The 23,095-nt window shown below is 45.9% G+C and overlaps 1 protein-coding gene across 2 annotated transcripts in view; it reads left to right on the top strand.

Moving 5' to 3' along the window:
- The first annotated feature begins 1,931 nt into the window (after positions 1 to 1,931).
- The window catches only part of Plxna4 (plexin A4), a 460,590-nt gene continuing 439,426 nt past the window's right edge, over positions 1,932 to 23,095 (top strand). The window contains exons 1-2 of one of the 2 annotated variants that reach the window (XM_004856316.4): positions 1,932 to 2,855; positions 4,799 to 4,930. The gene's annotated coding sequence lies outside the window, so the exon portion shown is untranslated. The remainder of the gene's footprint in view (positions 2,856 to 4,798; positions 4,931 to 23,095) is intronic. The other variant, XM_013076511.3, reaches the window with a different exon arrangement.

The raw sequence follows: 23,095 nt of genomic DNA on the forward strand, positions 1-23,095 counted from the left end.
ACTGAGAAGGGGAACAGAGCTGTTTTCACACCTCCTCCTCCCTTTCAGCATTTTTATGGCATACACTGAAAGCCCAGTGGCAAACTTATTTGACAAGATCCTCCCTCCTGCATTTATTGAAGTAATCTGCTGGGGTTTTCCATGTGACTCTCTGGGCATGGCCTATGATAGTCCCATGTGGCAAATTTAGAGGCGTACCCCTGGAAGCAGGACAAGGTGAGGACTGCTTTATTCAGATGAGGCAGGGATCCCCTTTGATTTTGCATTGGGCGCCTTGCCAGTTTCCTTCTAGTCCCTGTCCTGTACAGACAGACATTAGGCCCTGAGGCATCCCCAGCCCTGGAAGAATGTCAAAGAAGCACCAGCATTGAGTTATCTTGTTGTGTGTTTCTCTGGACTTCTGAAACTAACTTGATATTGTGCGTTTTATCTAGAGTCTGGGGCCCAGGGTTTTGAGAAGAGAGGAGCCAGATCAATGTTTTAACATAAGCTAATAAGATAATCCTTGCTGCTTTCTGGGCCATGCAGTACTCAGCAGAGAACCAGAGACTAACAGGGCTCCACGCTGTCTCCTGGATACCCTTTAACCAAAGACTCAAACTTCTGCTTGCCTCCCACTGCGGCTTGATTCATTTCCTCTTTATCAGCAAGAGTGAAGTTTCAGTGAAGTCCTGTGGGGGAGAGCCCAGCCTGAACCACATATGTGTGCTACCCACCTTGGGCTACGGTCACCCCAAAGAGTATTTCAAAGTCTCTCCAGTTTACAACTTTGATTTCTGTGAAAATATAATCCCTATAGGAAAGTGTAGACATTTATGCTGGTGTCGATCATTTGTACCTAGTAGGAAGATTCTGAGATGTTTGGATGGGAGGGAGAGTAAGGGGAGAAGTTGCTGGGTAGGAAGAAAAGTTGAGTTGAAGAAGGGACATGGTGGGTGGGTCAAAAATCATGGGTTCCTCTAGCAGGCCATCCTTGGTGGGGGCCCATGGGGAACTACAGTAGGAATGGCGTTGAGGGAGGTGTGCAGAGAGGTGAGGAAATAAGGTAGCATCCTGAGGTTTTTCTTGATCTGTGGCACATTGGGGGTTTATGCAGAGGTTTCCTAGATAGTGCAGTTCACTTCCTGTCTTCATGAATTTCCTCCTTGTCCGATTGTCTAAACCAGAGAAACCTTAAGATTTCTTTCCTAGGGCTTCTGAAACTACCTTGATGTTGGCATTATCCGTCTGGATTGTGGTCTGGGATCTAGGGTTTCAGAAAAGAGCACAGCCGGGTCAGCCTCTTAGTGCAGACATCACTGGACAGACAGATCAGGTTACCCAGAGAGCTCCGGGGCACTTGGCCATTCATGCTCTCTGGTCCTGGCCTTCTGTCCTTGGTCCTGGGCATCCTTGGCTGTCCTGCGGGAGTGCCATCGTGGGTGTGTTTGTGGGGGCTGATCATTCTGATTAGGAACGGGGATGTGCTTTGGCCTCAGCGTGTGCTGGTGTCAGCTCTGACCACCCGAGGGTCCCTCTGACCATTCGCACCCACGTCCCCTTCTTCCCAGGAGGCCGAGTGTGTTTCACTCCAAGCGCGCCTCGCGTGCGCTCAAGTCACCATGTATTCGCCCCCCGTGCCCCACACTGGCACTACCAGGGTGGCTCTGGGCAGGCGGAGGGAACCCAGGAGAGTGTGGGCCAACGTCCGCGAGGGGGAGAGCGGGCGGGTCGGCGGCCGCGGCGGGTGTGGGTTCGCGGGGAGGCGCCCCCTGCCCCCTCTGCCGGCCGCTCTCCCTCGGTCTAGACGCAGCCGCGAGCTCCGAGCCTGCGAGAGCGAGCCAGAGAGGGAGCGGCGGGCGGCGGGGAGGGGAGAGGAGGAGGCGAGGGAGGGAGGAAGGGAAACGGGAAGGGCGGGAGGGAGGAGAGGAGGACCCAGAGAGCGCCAGGCAGCTGGAGTTTTTGCAGCGCTTGGCCGGGCTTCAATGCACAGCAGCAGCGAGCCCCGGCGGCAGCAGGCAGTCCGGGAGCTCCGGCGGCGGCCGAGCCAGCGGCGGCCCAGCTCCCAGCCCCCTGCAAACTTTGCGAGCAGCCCGCCGGGGGGGCCGGGGGCGCGCCCGGGAGGCCGGGCTCGGACCGCGGCAGTGTTCTCGGCCGCCGCAGCGCCCACCGCCACCGCCGCAGCCCCGCGCCTCCCCGGGGAGCAGCCGGCCGCTCCTGCGGACCCCCAGCCCCGGCCCTTGGGCATTGCCCGCAAAGTCCCCCGGCAGGGGCGGGGGCAGCAGCGGTGCGGCCGAACACGGGCTGCCAGTGGGCGGCCGCGGCTGCCCATCGAGGCGCGCAGAGGAGCAGAGAGCGCTCCCCGGCGGGTCCCCAGCGAACTCGCCGCGCCCGGGCAGCGGCCGGGCCGGGCGAGCATGGGCGGCGCGGAGTGACGCCGCCGTGCCCGCTTGGCATCAAGGACATTCAGCCCGCGGGGGTGGGGACGAAGGGGGGGGCAGCCCCGCGTCGCCACCGCAGCCCCCAAGAGCCGCCGCCGCCTCTGCTGCTTGGGCTCCGGGCTGGGTGGAGGAAAGGGGTGCCTGGAATCGATCCACATTTCCCGACCTTTTTGCTGGACATTACGCCCACCTTGGACGCTGCAAGAGGAGCTGTCAGGCCCCGCAGGCTCTGATTTGGTCCCCTCCGTTTTCCTGTGCTGCTCCCGGCTTCCCTGTGCCTCGGTGGAGTATTTGCGTTCGGGGCTGGGGCTGGAGGAGGCAGCCACACGCGCGCACACGCACACGTTCAGAGGAGGGCGAGAGGCAGCGGCACAGGCACCATCTGCAGTGTCAATGCGGCGCTCCGGCTGAAGGAGGGAAACGCGGCGCTTCCAGGTAAGGAGCCGGCCAGCCGAGAAGCGGGGCCGGGAGGGCGGCAAGGGCAGCGCAGGCGGAGATACCCGGGCCGGCCCCGGAGTCCTCGGCTGCCCCAGAGCCAGCCGGTTGCACACACACGCGCACGCACACAAATACACACGGGCACATACTGCGCTCACGCACCTGCCCATGTCCCACCTGGACACCGGAGGAGGAGCAGGGATTTCCCATGTTCTTTCTCCTGTCACACTCCTGGACTCAGGACTTCTCTCACCCACGACTTTCAGGGTGGGATTCAGTGTATGACTGGCTCTCCCTCCCAGCAGGGTAGGCTGAGGGAGTGATTTTTCAGTTTCCAGTCCCTATCATCCCTAGCTGGTTTTTTAAAACAGGAGAAGTCACGGGAGGTCTTCGGAGACCCGCCCAGTGCGATCGCTGCTCCGTGGCCTTTGACACCTTGTGATTTTAAGGGTGAACACACTGATAGATATTCGCACAGGTTTTTGGAGAGCGTGGTGGCCCGGCCCGGTGCTCGGGGAGGACGCCACAGAGGCAGATGGGGCTGCAGTTCTGTAGGGCGGTGCATATCGAACAGACACTGCGTTTCCCCAGTAAGAGGCAGCACAAACGCCTTTCTGAAGCACGGCACTGCTTCCCAGGGAATGCGCCGGGATTTCAGGGAGGAAGGGGCTTAGCGTAGCGCAGCACAGCCTGAGCGTAGCTGGTCTAGGGAGGTTGCGGGGTCAGATTCTCCTTAATAGACACGACCTTACTCATGTCCTCAGTCCCTGGGACACAGCAAGCAGACAGGACCTGGGGACCTAGCACTAGGTCTCCCTCTCACCCCCCTCTCTCCCTACCCTTCCCTGGGCATGTGGGGCTGCTTTCCCCGTGCCCCTGGCTAACACTTGTCTTACGCCTTTTGAGGTATGTGGCTGGGAAAATGAAGTGGGAGGGGGAGACACAGGGCTGTAGTCCTCCCAGGGAAGAATGTCCCGTCTCTCATGATCACATCGGAGGTGTCCATCCTACAAGGCACCTTGGGTCTGCCAGCGTTCCCCAGAGCCTGGTCACTTCTGAGTGGAGATTTGCTGTCCAGAAGCCAGCGATTCAAGCTTCTGTTTTTCTGAATCGTGTCCTTTCCTTTTCTCCCTGGCTGGAGTTTCACAGGGTGTTCATTTTCAAACTTTTCCTGAAGGAGGTAGGAGGTGGGGAGCTCCAAAGGGGCTTTTTTATAGTTCCCATTTTGGGATCTAAGAGTAACTTATTTGGGGGCTCAGTTGTTGCCGAGAGAAAAGTGGGAGATTCAAATAAAACAGTATTTTGTGGTTGGATGTACATATAGCAAGCTCCTGTGATTCCCTAGCTGTCCCTTTAAGGTTGCTTTTCGGGTAACCTGACCAAAAAGAGTGGGATAAGCTTGTACCTTCTATATAAGATTATGTGTTCAGAGTGTCCCACAAATATACCAGTGGGAAAAATATGTTGGGAGTCCTCTGGAATGAGAGGCGAGGAACAAACATTCTTTTGAACAAGGAAGCCTCTGTGCTGGGCACAGAATTTGGGTTGCTTATGTAAATCCTGAAAGATGGATGCAGAAATAGGGGGCTTTTCCTGTACCCTCAGCTCTGGTATTTTCAAACTTTTTTCAGCTCTTGCAAAGGTTTCTGGCTAGTCTAGGGAGAGGAGCAGACACCCCAGGAGGGAGATTGTATTCCCGCTGTGTGCAGTGTGAGCTGCCCTTTGATTGATTGAAAAGGGTAGACAGAATAAAGCAAAGCTCTCACAATGGGGAGATTCCAGCCAGGGGAAGGAATATTATTTTCTTTTTTTAAGAATAGTGGGCACATGCGTGCACACCTACACACATCCAGATATACATATGAATTCTCAGAATCTAAGCAAATGTGGTCAATTGGTCCAACCATGTGTGACACTGAGGTCCACTTCTGTCTTCCCAGCTGTGGAAAAACTGGCACATTTCTGCATACATGCCCTTTGAGTGCATAGACAGGGAGGTTCCACGTACGCGTATGGTGGCACATGGTTTGCAGCAGAAATAGTGAGCTCCTGCAGCAGTGGATGCCTCTCAGGTAAACATTCCCTCATGGGACCTATAAGGGGCAAAAGGTTGGGGTGTAGCTCTTCCTGAATTGTTTGTACATCTCGCCTATAGACTCTTGCCTTTCTCCTTCCTCTCTTCCCTTTCTTATGTATTTACAACCTCAGGTTCTTTCATTTTAATGTCAAGCCAGCAGTCAGTCTGCTGTTGATAAACGAAACACCAGGGCTCAAAATTTCCCACATTTTCTGCACTTAGCATTGGGTATCAATTTGGTTTCTAGGACAAGGCAGTTATTAATTTAAATCTGGGTGTAAAACTGGGTGTTCATTTTCTGATTTCTTGCCTGGCTCTTGTCTGGCTCTGGAATATGCTACACTGTCATTCTCTCCCTACCACTCCTCTGTGGCATTCCCTGTAAGTTCTCTGGAGTCCTCCTCTTCAGGCAGTCAACTGCACAGGAAAAGACCCACAGTGAAGGCTTCTTCCTGGGTTCAGCCTCACAGTTGCTAGACTGTCTTTTGGTGGGTCTCCTGTGAACACAGGGCATGGGTTGCCCAGGGGTTGCTCCTTCCCAGACCCCAAAGGCTGTCCTCTGTCCTCCCAAGACTTTATCCTGGATGCCATGAACATCCTGCAAACATTTCCGGAGGAATTTACCCGAGGTGGCCAACTTGTTCTGTTTCTCCTCTGTGTCTTGCCTGCTGCGGCAGCTCCAGCTCCCTGCAAACCGGGGAAGTCTGCAAGGCAGTCTGCCTACCTTGGCCTCTGGATCCTTTAAATCACACTGAGGGCTGCTGGGAATTAAGTGGGGGCTTTCCAGGGCGGCAGCAGTCCTGAAGTGGGGAGAGTTAAGGGGGATGGGTTAGCAGTTGCTTTTAGCTCATAGTTATCACCAGGCTTTGATGCAAAGAAATCGCAGGGAGTCTGTCTCCTCCCAGCCAGCTAGGGGGCATTTCCTAGCTGCTTCTCCCCATTCTCACTCAGAGAAAGCACTCACTACACAGACAATGCACATCAGAGACCTGTTGGAGTGGATCTATGATTGGCCGTGTTGGGGCGACAGCAATACGCAAACCCAACCACGATGTATCTCGGCTGTGATTAATGTGTGCAACAGATATGCCACCCTCTGCTTGCTTCTTTTTATTTGTGTCCAGTGCTACCAGGTAGGAAACTGGTTCAGATCCTGGGCTGCTGCATAGGATTCATTTCTCTTCCTTGACAACCCCCTTTCTACTCCTCCAACACCCCTTCCTTCCTCTTTTCCATCTGTTAATCCACCTCTTGGCTTTGTGTGGGCATCCACCCGCCCATTCGCCCTCAAATTTGCGGCACTCCAAGAAATCAATATAACATGAATTTAACGACAGCTGGATGATTAAGTGTTATTTATATTTAAAAGCGGCATTTTAAAAAGATGTGGTGCTAATAAATCATAAGGCTGTTTGGGAGATGCACATGATTAGGGTAATTGGCCTATAGGCTTCAGTGAGTAATGCTTGGTCCGCACAGAGCCCTGTGAACACTGTCTCTTTAAAAGTCCCCACGGTACCGCCCTGAATGTTTACTTGCTCCCTTCTGCAGTCAGGACTGGACTTACTCTTCTGTCCCCAGTCCTTGCTGCCTAGGCTGCAGCATCCTAGTTGTGGCAGGAAGGTGGAGCCAGCCAGAGACTGAAGGGGGCTCTGCTGCTAAGTGGTAAGGAGATGGATCTTAAAAGGAAAGGCAGGCAGGGGGTCCTAATTCCCGATCAGAGGCCTTGTTCCTGAAGAAGGAGGCTGCTGCTCTGTTTGGTAAGATGATTCTTTGAAGAAAAGCTTCTGGAGTCCTACGTGGGGACCCTGTCATCTGATCATCATTCTCCCCAGGGAAGAGGCTGTTGCAGATGTAGCTGTAGTGTTGGTTTTAAACCTTATGGAAACAATGGATTGAAAAATAATACTACTACTAATGACAATGGTAGGCAGTATTTATGGAGCAGTTGGCAGATAAGTTATCATTTAATAACTTTGCATGGGTTGGCTCATTTATTCTTCAGGAGAATAAGTTGTTATTGTATCCTGAGAAGTAGTTGTTATTGTATCCCTATGTCTTCCATGATGAAACTGAAGTGAGAGAGGCTAAGAACTTTATCCAAGGTCACACAGTAGCCAAGTGGTGGAGCCAAGTCTCAGTCTGAACTGGCTCCTGTCACTATGCTGCTCACCTCCTTAGAATATATGTGCTCAGAATGTTGTCACCTCCCTGGGAAGCTTGTGGCACAGTATGGTGGGGGCTGACTTAGAATATCTGGTCAACCTCCTCCCTTGGGATGCTTCTAACCCAGGCAAATATATTTTATTTATTCTTTGAACCTCAGTATCCCCATTCTTCAAAGAGAGATGAGTCTCATCTTTGACTGTTAGCAGATTGTTAAGTTGCATGGATCTTCCTAGCAGAGTGCTCAGTTCCTGAGGGTGATTGTTTCCTTATTTGCCAACTCCTATTTCTCCTGGGAAAAACTAAGTAGGAGCGAATGAATGAGTAAGTCCCAATCTCTGCTTTTGATTCTTAGAGGCTCTAGTTGTGGTAGGAGTCTAGTTCTCCCTAGTGACTGCTTCAGATTGCTGGTACTGTGGAAATGACACTTTCTCATCAAATCCTGAAAATAAGTCCGTAAGGTAGGTATTGTGGATTCCCATTTTAAAGGCACAGGAACTTAGGCTGAGAAGAGAGTTTAAGGGAGAAGCCCCAGGCCCTAGGTTGCTAAGCAACAGATGACTGCATTCTTATCATTGCACTGCTCACAGTATGCTTCAAACTTGTTCTTTCATTCATTCATCAGCTCTAGGCTTCCAGATTTTGGAATTCAGAGGCAGGGATAAATCATGCCATGCAGGGTACCTTGGATTCTGTGGTAGTTGAGGTAGAGACTCATTAAAAGTCAATACCAATGGCCTGTGTGGGGAGAGTCATTCTGTAGCACTTCATGGAATTTTGACAGGTTCTTTGTATGCAGAGAAAAGAGTCTGGACCTGAGAGAGTACAGGCTGAGTGAGGCATCAGGAGTCACACTTTGCTGCTGAGGGATGTGGGCAGGAAGGCCCTGAGAGCCCATGGGGCAGGCTGGGTGCTGTCCTATCCCCAAACCAGGGCTAAGCTGGAAGACTCAGTCCCTCCAGTCTGCACATTTTAGGGAAAAACCACAAGTGATAGTTTGTTGTTTTTGCCTTCTTTTTCCTTCAAAAGACAGACTTTTATTCCATGCACTATTTATTTGGCTTCCCCTATACACTGGGGAGTGAGAGTTCTGCCAAACTTGGGGTGGCTAGAAGGGACACACTTGGAATTTCATCACCTCTGCTCTAGGACTACAATCAGAGTGTCGAAAATTATACAGACTTACACCAACAGGTGCTGGTGAGATCTTTGGCCCCGCTCTGGGACTGGTAAACTTGGCTTCTTCCTTCTCCTCCTAGTGTTTTCCTGATGAACCAGGATTCAAAACAGCAAATTGAATTTGGGGATGTTTTGTCACTCCAACAAAAAACAGATCACTAGCTAAGAGGATCTCTTTTCCTCAATGTGCTAAACACTGCCCACTGCAATCAATTCCTGAGGTCTAACAGAGGAGAGTCTTTTCATTATGAAGTATGAGGAAAAAAACGATGGAGGAAGAGGACACTGGAAATTTAGGAAGGAAGACACAGCTGTTTAAAGGCTTTCCTCGTTGTCCCTTAAGAATCACTTTCCTGTCTGATGTACTGCTGGAACTCTGCTTGTGTGAGCCCAGCCCACTTCCCTAGAATGAGCCCTTGGGTTTGGCCCAGAGGTCAAGAGGTGAGAAAGGAAGCAGAAGAAAGCTGGAAAATTGTTTCTTTTCCTGTGCAGGGAAAGAGGATGGCAGGTCTGGGGAACAGACATCAGGGTGTGCAGTTGAACCAGACCAAGTGGGATGTTGGCTCACATGGAATTCATTTTCTTCCTCCTCGTCTCAAACTGGCTTCCTAAAAATAGTACCTGAAAGAGAGCAGAATTTTATAAAGTTTATTCTATGGGAGTGTGAATAGGAATTATATGCACAGAAATTGTCCTGTCAATTAAGTTTCTACCCTGGGTACAAAGCAAAGCTAAAACAGTTCCTTGATGCAAGAATTCTGAGAGCTGTCACCACACTAATATGGTTTGAGGAGCCAAAAAAGTAGGTATAGCATGGAGTGGAACTGAGATCCACGAGAAACACTGGACATTTGAATGTGTACATATGTCTTTACTCTTGACTGTGAGTAAATTCAGCAGGACTCTCGCATTACACCAAGACCTGGATTTTGATAATTGTGTGCACCCTCATGCTCAAATAGAAGTGTGCCAGGTGGCAGACAGCCCACTTCTAGCCTCAGTATTTGCTCAACTATCTCCACATCTTATTCTGCTCTTGTCCTTCCAAGGCACTAGAGATTTACAGGCATGTGTATATTTTCTTGGGTTCATAGGTGATCTCTATATATTCTCTTGCTTAAAAACCACCTGTGTTGTAGGAAAAGGTAGGCTTTGCACACTGATAAATGTAAATATCCCAGTTCTGTTATTTACCAGGTAAGGGGGGTTGGAGAAAGTCACTTTCTCGTTCAATATTATTATCAACTATAAGATGAGGGGGTTGTTCTTGATTAGTGATTTAAAAATATTTTAATATGTATGTCATAGAAATCTTTATTCAAGTGAACTTCTGTATGGAGTTCTAGTGCACAGAACAGATGTGAACAGGATTTACTGGTTCAAGAACCTGGGAATCTGGGCTTGCACCCTGCCCTGTCTGTCCCTCACCCCCAGCCTCAGCCTGGTTTCCCTGGAAGATTGTTTGATTCAGTTTATTGAGGGGTTGGGTTCCAGGAGTGAAGGGAAAGGAGAAGAGCAGTAAGGAAGAAGGGAAAGAGACAATGCTACCAAACTAGCCACAGCTCCCCACCCTGACATTGGTGGTGGCTTTGTCATCACTCAGAATGTTCCTAGAGAAGTCCAGGGGTCTCATCTTAGTCTGGAGGGTAGGCACAGCCAGTGATTCATCTGCTGGGTGCTTCCTGTCTGCTGTAGCTGTCTGGTTACAGATCATCCCATGAGGCATTGGTCACCTTGGGGTCAGGAAACTCAGTCAAGATGAGCCTCCATATTCAAGCCTAGGGTCTATGACCTCTGTGGCTCCCCTATCAGCTCCAGGTGTCTGGCCATTGCCCCTAAAGGAAGAGAGACAAAGAGAGCTTTACAATTAGAAGAATGTCGTAAGGCATCACTGGGACCATTCTGGTGGGAAGCAGGGCAAATGGCTGAAGCTTGGAATTGGGTAAGGTGGAGGCATCAGATGAGACCAGGCAGACCTTGGCAGGTGCATCGATTAGGTATCTGGGTTCATGAGTTCTATGTAAGAAACATATAGTTTTTCTAAACTGAGTCCAGAGAATGTGACAGAGCATGATGCTCCACAAAGGAGCCCCCTACCCCAAGCTCACAGAGGTATGGAAAGATTAGCCAATCACACTGTGGACCACCAATTTAGACCTTAATAGAAACCACAGTAAGAATGTGTGCTAGTCAGATTTCAGGAGGCTTTCTGAACTTCTGGGCATAGTTGGGAGTGCTTTCCACAGAGTGGCATGGGGACATCCCAGGCCTGTGTGCTTGTGCTAGCTGAGGAACACAGTTGTTGGTAAGCACAGGATGGAGGCAAATGACCTCTGCCATCCTCCTAGTTTTAAGAAATGTTCTATGCATTAAAATATACACAATAGGGACATTTCTATATAAAACATTTTCCAAAAGTTATTGCCTCTAGCCAGCCCTGCTGTGACCTCTCTCCAAGCTCTCTTCCCCATTAAATGCTGACCTCTGTATGGTCCCCCAAATGCTCTTGCCTTTAACCGCCGACTGATGGACAGACCTGGGTCTGTGTAGCGTGTCCGCCTGAGCATTTTGTCTCCGCAGTGGTAGGACCAGCCCCTACCTGAAGCAGTCTCTCATGCCATCAGGAACTTAATTCATATTTTTTCATAAAGGCAGAGAAATTGCTGCTGGAGTGAGTGGCAAAGATGACAGTTAAAATTTACAGCTGGCCCTCTGTATCTGTGAGTTCTACATCCATGAATTCAATTAACTGTAGATCAAAAATATTTTAAAAAGTGGTGTGTACTGAACATGTACCAACTTTTTTCTTGTCATTATTCCATAAACAATAAACTATAACAACTATTCACTTGGGATTTCCATTGTATTCAGTATTATAAATAATCGAAAGTGATTTAAAGTATATGGGGGTGTGCAAAGGTTATATGTAAAACCTGCTTACACCATTTTATATAAGGATCTTGAGCATCTACTGATGATTTTGGGATCCATGGGAGGTCTACGAACTGATTCCCTGAAGACACTGAGGGATGACTATATATCCTTTGTCTTAGACTGAGAGAGACTTTTTCTTCTCTTTGTTACTCAGTGCCCAACTCAGAGTTTATCCACCTAGAACTGATTGATAAATATTTGCTGAATATGTAGAATTGGAACAGGTAAGTGCAGTGGTTTTTTTTTGCTATGAAGTACATAGAATTGATGTCTTTCTTCGCATGCAAAACTCACCTATGGGTTAGGCATCAATACATTGGGAGGGATGAAAAACTGTAATTCCCAGAGTGTTCCACAGAGTAGTCTGCAAGACACCCCCACCCCCAAAAAGTGGCCAACAAAGTTCTGCAAATAACTTATCCTGCGTCCTCCTCTTGGGGTCACAAGGTGAACAGTAAGCACCTTAAAGGTAAAGGAAGTGTGCTGTGAGAAACCCGTTTTTTCTCAGCCAATTGTTATTTCGCTTATTTAGCAGTGAGATCCCTTTGTGTGATTGGATTTAAACCTACTGACATCTCCTGAATGAATGCTTGACAGAGAGCATTTTGGGAGATGCTGGCCTCCTACTGGTAGCTTTCAAGTTCAAATTTAGTTTAGTGGAGAAAAAAGAAAAACAGGAAAATGAATTTACAATCTATTGGTAAAATGGCAACTTGTGAGGTCCAACTTTCAGAGATGCCACCTGCCTCTTGTCCTTGTCATTTGCTTTTGAGAATCCCAGAAATGACTGAGTTGTCACAAAACTTCAGCAACTGTGGCCATATGATCTGCCTTCAGGTGTACATTTTATAAAGGGACTGTTTCCAGAAGTGTGAATACAGCTTTGACAGGTTTTGGACTTGTTTCCACAAGTAGCAGATTTTGGATGTGCATTGTGGATCAAGATGGATGTGTGCAAAATATGTGAATAATGACATTCACCTTCTCCATTTTTTTCCAGCTACATTTATTGAATAAGAGGCTTCAATATACCTGACAAAGATAAATGTTCTTTATCAAATTAACAAAGGAGGCTTGAGTTATTAAGACAGGTCCCCCTAAATTTTGGATGGTTGGAACAATGCTTCTCCTGGGGAAAAAATACTTGACTACCCTAGAGAGGACCGAAGGTTCTGAGTAGGCTATAAAACCATGGTTTTCATCTTTGCATGACAAACCAGAGAATAAAGTTAAGCATTTCCCATGGGAAATATCTTCAGTGCCTGGCATTCACCTTACATAGTTAATGATGTGTGCCTGTGTGCCCGTGCCTGAGGAATAGTAGGGGTAAAGGTGGATATCACCCTGGTGGTATTTGGAGTTGGATCACCTGGGGACATCAGCTAAACTCACATACTCAATTATACAAACTCCACCATACTTTGCCTGAACACTATGCTCTGTTCCAAAGTGAATAACAGTTGCTAACACACACTTACTAACAAAATTCCCCTGACGCTCATTCATAAAGAATTGCACTGGTGATTCTATCAGCATTAAACTGTTTGGTGACTGAGTTTAGAATTATGGGAATCGGAGAAATGAATTAGCAGTAAATCAAGTCCCAGCTGAGTTCAAACCCAACTGCAGTGAGTTTTAAATTAAAAATATCTTGCTATGATGAAGCAGTTGTAAGTCAAGCACTGGAGCTCTGTCTCTCTTGACTTTGGAGAAGCGTGGCAGCCACCCTTTGAAAAGAAATCCCTGACAACAGCTTGTATTGATTCCCAGCCATGCTGGGAAATTGCCACTTCATTTCTTCTTCATAAACTGTTGGCTTTCATTTTTTAAAAAAGGAATCCTATTTTCAGGGACACAGCAGAGCTCGGGAAAAGGCAGGTGGGAGAGAGCTCAGGCCCGTGGGGGACTATTCATTGCCTTTTCTTTGGTCCTGCTCAGGCAGAGTCATGAGGAAGGGGAATCTGGGACTGCGGGTGTCATGTGGTTTGTTTTCCTGCTCGGACCATATTTGATTCTCTTTCTGGGGGATCTGTGCAGGAAAAATAACAAAGAGAAGACTTCAAGGAAGCAGAAAAGACTGTCACGTTGTGTGACAATTGTGGTGTAATAGGAAATCATTTATGTAAGTTATGGTGTCCTCTGAATGGAGCTTGTCAGAAATGTGGCTGTGGCTTCTCCAGGACTATTTTTTTCTTTTGCAGAATAATCCTGAGGTTTTCATTTTTAGAGCAATTAAAGAAGTATTACACATTGGCCAGGGAATAAGGAGAGGTAGCTTCTATTCCTAGGTCTGCTGAATATCTTGCATTAAGTTTTATCTGAGCTAGGACTCAATTTCTTTTTCTTTAAAGTCAGGAATAAGCCCTTGCTGTCCCCACCTATAGCCCATGAGGTCCAGAGGAATGTGATCATACATATTAAAGGGCTATGTGAACCTTGACAGAAGACAAATTCTATTTATACAAAAGGTCAGAGAAAATCAAGAAAGAGAATGAAGGTCAAGCTAGGCCTCTCACCATGACTCTGTTACCAGCTTCTGTTTGGTGATCTGGTGAAGAGTTGTAATGGACAGAAGCCATTTGCCAAGAGTCAGAAAGGAGAATGTAATTGGGATAGAAGGTGACAGTGGGAGAAGATGGTTAGTGCAGGAGATGAGAGGCCTGAGGAATGGTAATGGTGGTGGTGGGAGGTTTGGATCCTGGTAGTAGTGGGCTAAGCTGGGGTCTCTGGAGAAAAAAGAAGGGTTGTGATTTCCATTGATACCCACCTTTCACTGTGCTCTATCCAAATATATTTATATATTTTAGTTACAGAGGTTAGATGTGATGTAAAGGAAGATTTAACAAAAGAAACCTGATAAATCATTGAATTCAGCCATATTTATTGAGTGCCCACTATGTGCTAGGGACTGTGCAAAAACTGATTGTTTAGACATGAAAGCTCTAGTTCTTGTCACTGGTGAGTTCACAGCCTATTGTGGCCATAGCACACCTGTGAACAGAGAATTTAAACTCAATATGGCATGAGGTCAGAGTATGCAGAGGGTAACTTAGGATTGTAAGATGGGCACCTATCCAGATATAAAAGTCAGGGCATGCAGAGGCCTCCCGGCAGGAGGAGAGGGCATCAAACCAAGTCCTGAAGGATCAGTATGAAGGCCTTGTGACCATGTGATGAGAGGTTCTAGGTGGCGAAAACAGCACAGACAAGGATGAGGAAGTTAGACGGCATGGCCCTGGGGCTACCTGTGGTGGTTCATGGCCAAGCAGGAAGTAGGGAAGAGTCTTGGATAAGACCAATGTGTCTTGCAAAGGATTTACCCGGTAGGCAGTGATCAGACCTCATGGATTTCCAAAAAAGAGCATTGGCAAGACTAAATTCATGTTGTATATAGAAAGGTATCAATGGGGGCCATGTGGAGAACAGCTGGAAGTGAGGCCACTCTAGTAATCCAGGGGAGACCCAAAGGGTGCTGACCAAAGGTGGCAGTGAAGGACAGAAAGGGACAGATTTGAGAGGTTTATAAGAGTTTGAGCTGAAGATGGTAGATATGGTGGAAATAAGGAAGAGGAGTTGCCTTGTTGTAATGGGAAATCATTTACATAAGTTATATCTATATAAGTTATATCTGTTTTACTCATGTCCAGCTTGGACAGCTAGTAGAAGGTGAGCAGCTAGAGATTTCTAGACCGAGACCAAGCCATGGACAGGTAGTGGGGGAGCGGTGATGCTTTCTTCTCTGGGCATGACGAATTGGGATATACACACACAAGTACAGGGACTAGAGGCTGGCAGATATGAGGTTCTTATGTTTCCGGCAGCTTCATCTTGTGCTTACCTATGCTGTTTACTTCTGGTCCCAATTGTGGATTTTAGGAGTTCACATTCTGATATAGGAGCAGCTTGGTAAAGAAGCAAGAAGACCCACATGTTGATTTTTAACTTTCCAAGTGGTTCATGCTTTGAATTAAACATTCTGTCTTGAACAATTTACCTGATATTGTTCTGACAGCACTCCAGGAATCCACCTTGCCCGAGGAGAGTGCCACTATTTTCCACTGGAAAAGGAATGGTTCCAGGAAGGTGAGCACTATGCAAACTGTTACAGAACAAGCTCAGAATTAAGGCAGCAGTGGAGAATGACTGACTTTTATTCTATGCATTCACTTCTTCCCTGGCATGGCACATGCCCCCCATTTCCAGTGAGCACACACTCCAAATAGCTTGGTCTGGTGGAATGAATGCCACCCTGAGCTAAGAGATGGTGATTACAATTTTGACCTTGCCTTTGAGGAATAAAGTCTTATTTGTCTAATTCCATGTTCTGGATATAGGATCCAGGCTGCACAATCAAGGCCTGCAGGGAGGATGTGGTCCCTAAATAGGTTTGACTTGGGCCAGAGAGTGTTAAAAAAATTGAGTTATTACCTGGGACTGTCTCCCTTTCCAGGGAACCACTCCATGTGGTCTTGGACCTTTACTTTGTACATCTGTGGTGAAGGCATTTTAATTAAAATGCCAAACATAGCTTAGAACCTAGTACATACACAAGAAGTGTTTATTTCCCCTCTTTCCAATATGTGGGAAAAGTAGATAGGTAAACGTATTAGTGTCAAGTGCTCAGCGTTCTGCAGGGAAGCTTTGTAATCCAGGAGTTCCTGGTCACTGCAGGAGGGGTAGAGGGAGCTAGTGTCGGGATTTTCAGCATCTTATACCCCAGTCAGAGTGTTCATATGACAGGTGCTGCAGAAAACAGGCCATTTACCTTGAGCAGAGTTCAGGAGAGAAATATACCCAACTCCTTCAAGTCCATGCAGGCCCTTTTGATACCTGTGCTGCTGTGGAAAGTCGTCAGGCTTGTGCTGGCAGTGGAGACCTCAGACAATGCTGGGCATCTGAACAGCACAGACACTGTTTAGATCAGCTGTCCAGAAAGGAGGACTCTGAGAGGTCAGCCTCAGAGAGTGTCTTTAGCTACAAAATTGCTGTGCAATTGTGAGTGAGACGATGGATCTACTCTCCCGTCTGGATTGCTTCTGGAGATCTCAGAGATGCTAATAAACATAGGCACATGTGGCTTCCCTCATGGAGAAGGACAGGCAGGGGAGGTGTTTTTGTCCCATAGAGGAGGCAGGATTTTCTCACCCTGTTCACACTTCTGTACCCAGCCTTTTAGACATCTCAACTGTTCTCAGTGTATAATGTAGTTGCACTTTGGTCTCAGGGCACTCAGTAATTTACCCCACTTTTATCTGGTGGCACGTTGTTTTCTTGCTGGGAAGTAGGGGCAGGGCCTGTGGCCCTGAAAAAGGAAGTAAACTAACCCCAGTGATCTGTGGTCAGGACTGAGCAGTGGACATGGGTTTGGGTGTCCTAGCAGTGCTCCCTGTGTGCACCTCCCTCCATTGCATTGAGACCTCCAGGCCTGGGGGACTGAGTTCTTCCCAAAGTTGCCTCTGCCCTGTGACAAAGGTAAGGTATCCCCACTGTTCCTCCTTTCTTTGCATCACTTTCTCATGCTGCATCCCGGAGACTTCCCCAAGGACCAGGGATTTATCTCAGATGTACTCAGAGGAGCAACTGGTTCTAGTGTCAAATGAAAAGACCCAATAAAAGAGGCAAGTGCTCAAGATGTAGATTGTTGACTATGTGTATGGAGTCAAATTGGACAGAGAATAGTGTTGGTGAGCCCTGGGCTGTGTTTTGGAGTGGGAGGAGAGAGCAAATTTTGCTGATCTCAGGCCTGATTGGGAGAGCTTGCTAATAGCTCATTTTTCTCTTCTCTGTTCCTTCTTCCAGGACTTAATACTAGCAAGACCAGCCTTTCTTGGCAAAAATATAAACTCATTAAATAATTTGTATAAGCTGTATTTATATTACTTGGCTGTCATTATCGAGTGAAATTGTATTTTATTTGCATCTAGGATTTGTAGTGATGTAATATTTCTCTTGTTTCAATTTGATGAGGCCCATTTTTGCATTGTTCAAAGGAGCTAAAGTAAAAAGCCGAAGGAACATCACATGGCCAAATATAGAAAACTAATTTCTAGAAATGTCAAATAACATTTTCCCAGCAAATATTGTTTTGAAAGAATGGCATTTTCACCTCAAACTTTTATTTGCAAACTTTAAAATATAGCTAGGCATGGAAGCATTTTTAACCAGCTATCCAGTTTTGCAAGTACAGTAGCTTTATCCACCTTCCAGGAGTTAGATGGGTCCAGGCATTTTTGTGCGAAGATTACTTAGAGACGCTCCAAAAATTCTGGCTGCAAAGAATTTCCTGGTAATTTACAATTTATCTTCTTGTAGTCTTGGTATTTCCATCCACTTAATTGCACTCTTCTTAAAAGCAGGCATTGTCTCAATACATATTTGCAGTTCCCTTTAGACCTAGCATACGGTTTTTTATTTTCTTCTTCCCTCCCTACCTATCACTGGGCTTTCTGAGCTTGAAAAAGGGAGTATTCAAATGGCAGGACAGTAGAGGGCATTGCACATTCTGAAACAACTCTGAGTACACAGGAAGTAGTTTCATGGGGAAGTCTGCATGAAGTGAATGCCGTATGTTGGTGTTTAGTCTTCCATTGAATTGTCACTGGCCCCCAGTAGATGGTGAATGAAGCATCCAGTGAGTCCTGGGCTTGACCACAGACTTACCATCTTGCCTGGAGAGCACATAGGAGTCGCTAGTACTTCCTTTTCCAACATGAAAACTCCACCACACTTGGCCCATTTCCTGTTGTCTTGAGCCAGAAGGTTCTGAAGTTTCACAAAGATGAAAACATCAAAATATAATATCAAAATAAAATTCAAGGAAGTAAAGAAATTTTAATGTAAGAGCACAAAACAGTTGTCCCTTGACAGGTGGTTGCCTATTTTCATGCCTTCCTTCTACTCCTACTCTCACTCCTTCTATCTTCTTGGGAGAAATTTTGAAGTCTTAGGCTTTTATGAACTCTTTTCCCATTTCTTTTCTTTGAGCCAAACATCCTGGCTGGGCTAGCAAGTTGGGAACATTTGCAGGGCATGGGAACAACCCAACTTCTGTAGCACACAATGGAAATTTCTTTTTCGTCTAATGCCTTTGCAAGCGATTAAGGTTGATTCTGCATTGGATTGGCAGGTCACAGTCTGTAAGAGGCAGGAGGATCAAAGCCTAAGGTCAAATTCATCTGAGTGTCTGGGGAGTTAGTCAGGGGCTCCCTTAGGAATGAGAGGTGGTCCCTTCCCATCTTCATTTTGTGGATGTTTTACATAAACTTCTGCCCTCTGTACTTTATTCATTGATTTTTGAAAATTTATATTTTGAACTTATATTTATCACATTAAATTTATTTTTTTGTCCAGCTTTAACCCTGTTCCAGGCTGCCAAGATAGTTTTAAACTGTGTGTCATTTCCATCCATGAGTTGAGCTTTACTGTAATACCACATGACTGCTCTTATATGATCTCATTTGACCTTCACAAGTCCTAGAACTTGTCATTTGCATATTTGATAAATGTGACTCAGTCTTCATTCAAATTGCTGATAAAAATATGAAACTGTGAAGCACCAAGGACAGAACCCTTGGAATGGCATTTCTTGGAGAGCATGCCTTCTAGGTTTGACAAGTAATCATGGATTCATCTTCTTTGGGCCCAAGAAACAGTGAGGCTCCCAGGACCCAGAAGAGAGTTTGGAATCAGAGGGGCCTGGCAGTGCAATCTGATCTATGCCAGCTTGGCTGCGCCCAATAGTCGTACTATTTGGGGCTCAATTTCTAGTAATTATAAATAGGTGACAGCTGTAGGCCTCCTCTACTGCCTTCCACTGGAAGCAGTCTCAGTTCTACCACTCCTGCCTATTTTTGTTAGTCACCAGGCACAAAAGCAGCCACCCAACCTGTTCTTGAAGCTCAAGGAGGACCCTGCTGTCGGTCCCAGCCTGTCTACCAGTAAACAGTTTGAAGATTTGCTAAGGTTATGTGACCCCTCATCTTCCCTTCCCCCAGGTAGAGGGCACTTCTTAATTCAGGGTGTAGCAAAAATATTACCATCTTCTGTATTTGTCAGGATGTGAGAAAGTTTGTGAAGCTCTAAGTGCCTCAGATGAGTTTACTGGTAGAAAGGCTTGAGGCAGATGTGGCAATACTTCAGTTTTGGGTTTCAACTCACCTTCTGGCTGGAACAAAGGACAGTGTCTTTTGAGAGCTGAAACGTAGACCTAATGAAAACCCTAGCTCTATTTTCTTTTTGGTATCGGGGATCGAACTCAGGACCTTGTGTCCTGAGTTAAATCCCAGGCCTTCCTAGCTCTAGTTTTAGGACGCATGAAGAACTTGCCAGATTTTGTGCCCATAGGGAAGAGTCTGCATTGTGTTTCAGACCAGTTATCTTCCTCTGGCTCCACTTAACTTTCTAATGAAAAATTACTGAGTTTTAACACATCTAGTAGTGCCTGTTGGCACTGTGTGGTTGAAACACTCAGAATGGTTTCTGAAAGAAGATTTTCAGAACCCAACTTACCAATTCTGAGGTAGGCTTTTCTGATTTCTGCACTTCAGATGTTGACCAACCATCCTGGAGAGTGGATTAAAATTACATACAGGAGGTGTATCATACCCTTCTAATCTGTCTCACCTAGGACATGAGTCATCTCTTTATCCATTGTATCCACCCTGTATGTGCTACCTGCCTATTACTCATTTAGTAGCCATCTCAATTATCATATTGACTATTACGGTATTGTAGTGTTTGTGTTCAAGTAATTTTTATATAGTAGCCTAAAGCTGTGCCACAATCCCTATGCATTTCACCTCACTTCATCTCATCTTGTAGTGAATACAGTACAATAAGATAGTAAGAGAGGAAGAGAGATATGTCACATTTCCACATCACATTTTTATTACAATATATTACTATACTTTTTATTAGTTACTGTAAATCTCTTACTGTACCTAATTTTTAAATTAAACTTTATTATATACTCTCTCTATATATTTATATATGGGAATAAATGTATAGACATTCATTTTATATTGAACTCTGTGGATATTGGGGGACTACTGTAATTGAGAGATAGCATTAAATGTTAGCTCTTTAGCTGTGTGACCTTGGGTTTATTACTTACCTTCTCTGATATGCAACTTTTTTAATAAGTAAAAGGGTAATATAATACATTAAGGACTACTGTGGACATTAAATGAAATAATCATGAGGACTTGTTGATACGCTGCTTGGCCTATATTAAATGGTCAATAAATGGAGGCATAATAGTGTGGAAAATTATTTCCTGCTCTTTAGATACCTAAAACTTGTTAGTTTTGCTTCTTGCCACTCTGCATTGAATCAAAACACTTGAATTTTCTTGGTTTATGAATAGTCACATCTGTTTCTAACATTGGACTCCAACGAGGCTACTGCTTGAGGTTCTACAAGCAAGTGGGAAGAGAGGAAGAACAGGCGGCTGCTCCCATTGCATCAGTCTTGGCTCGCTCTCAGAGTATGCCCTCTTAAAAAAGATTTAAAAATATTTATAGGGATTCCTTCCTTTTTGGAAGACCCAAAATTTCCCCAGAGTCTGATTTAGAAGCCATGTTTATAGATTTAATCTTATGCTCAATTTGGCCATCCATTTTGCCAGTGCACACATGCAAATGTGGATTATTTTTATAGGACCTACAGAGATATCTTAGATAATGTGTTTTTCTTTTCAGGCTATGGTTATGGTTACTGGCTTATTTTCAGATTTACCATCTGAGACTCTAAATGTGGTGTAGGGGAGAGCAAATAGGAGACTCTTGACTCAAGACAGTGGGTAATTATTGCCAGGAACCTAACTGATAATTATGCCAAGTTTTCCAGGATGGGGCATTTGCTAACATGTGTCTGCAACAGTCACAAAGCTGAAGTGAGCCATCAGAGGGTGTGCTTGGTATACAGGGCATCTATATACTTGGATATGCCCACCTGTGCCCAAAACAGGTATTTATGAAAACAGCCTAACTCCAGTGTCTCCAGCAGCCCTGTTTTCCTGGCAAGATAGCTTTAGACTAGGTAGCTAAGGTCTCTGGGATTTCCCTGTGTGGTTTTCACTGTGTGTGGCCAAATATCCAATCAGAATCATTTTCCTGGAAGGACCCTGTTTGTCAGGGCAGTGCTCAATTCTTCCAGGAACCTCAGCTCTGAATCAGTGAAATCTCTGCAGGATGACCAACTTTTAAGCTTGAAACATTGCATTATTCTGAGCAGTATTCTGGATGAGGAAAGAGCCCTTGGTTGACTGTGGAGAAAAGTGATTAGCCACGGTGGAGAGGGAACAAAAGCTTCAGGAGACTGGGAGCTTTGAGTGTGCCAGTATGTTTTGAAGACGATGAGGCTTCTGTTAACAGAATTCAGTCAGCCCTGAATGAGATGATCCTTCCACTGCAGAGCATACCACGGGGAAAGCAGTTACTTTCCTGTCCCTTGAAGGACAAGAGACATATCACTGGCACACCATTCGCCACCCCTTTCTTTACCACATCCCCCATTCCAGGATCCTTGGCACAGCCATTCTCTACTCATCACATCTACAGTGACCATAGTCCATGTATATATGCACTAGAACAGCCTGGCTTCCAGATATCCTATGCGATCACTGGAGTTTGTGTCCTGGTATTTTTGGTTTGAAAATAGCTATCCCATCTACATCTGCAAGGTGTGATGGAAATATACAGTGAATGTTTAAATATTAAAAATGCATTATGGTAAGACCCATTATCATTAATCTTCTCAAAATTCTCCCCCTTGCTTTGAACACACTTATTTCAACGTTCTTGCCACTTTCTGAAGCTCTCTTTCTAGAAGTTCTCTTTTATGAATGTCTTTATGAACTATGATTAACGAACACAGCAAATGCTGCTGCTGAGTGCCATCCGACAGAAAGGCAGGCTTGCAAAATCATTATCATGTGTCCTCATCCACCTTATTCACTGGATTTGACAGTGTGATTTCTGATCTTCTCCAAAGTCAAAATGACCATGAAAGGTAAACATTTTGAATTGATTCAGGACATCAAAACATCCACAACAGTGCTACTAAAGATATTTATGAACAAGGACTTCCAAAACAGCTTCAGAAAGTGGCAAGTTGGAATGAATGTGTTCAGAGCGAGGGGGAGTATATTGAAGGGATTAATGGCAATGTGGTTTTTACTGTAATAAATTAAAAAAATCAAATTCACCATACTTTTGGTCACATCTTGCATATCACCTTCAATATCTACATCTGTATTTATATTTCTTTCTCTATATGTTTATTTATATTCATATCCATATCAATCTCCATCCACATGGATATCCTTGGACAAAGTTGAGAAGTAGTTGAATTTTTCCCTAAGTACTCCATTAGATGTCTCCTTTCTACATCTCTTTTTCTTTCTTTAGAGCCACCAGTGCACTTTTCTGTAGTTTATATGCCCATGATTCAGGGGTGAGGAAGAGCTGACTTCCTGCCCATGTTCTATTCACCAAGCCTTGCTGCCTCTCCATGCTCAGGAAAACTTTGCCTTTTTCTTCCACCAAGACGCATTCTTCCTCCCAGGCTCTGACCAACCGGGGGGACAGCATTTCCTAATTATCACTAAATAGCCAGGTAGACTAGTGAAACTCTGCTACTGCACCTTCTTCTTCTTACTCTTCTTTAATGTTCTTTTCAGAGTTCCCTGTCCAGAGGGAAAAGAGATGATGGATACAAGCTGCTGAAAGAGAACCTGATGCTTGATCCTAAGAAACAAGGAGCCAGTGATGGCATTTCAGTGGGTGTTGATTGGTGCAGGGAGATTTTGCTAGAACCTTTCAAATCAGACAGGGAGGTCTTATATGTCCCTGCTGCCCTGAGTACCTGAGCTTCTGAGTAG

This window comes from Heterocephalus glaber, unplaced genomic scaffold, assembly GCF_053883595.1.
Source record: "Heterocephalus glaber isolate CG9 unplaced genomic scaffold, H.glaber_assembly_v1.0 deba00000546, whole genome shotgun sequence".
NCBI lineage: Eukaryota > Metazoa > Chordata > Mammalia > Rodentia > Bathyergidae > Heterocephalus > Heterocephalus glaber.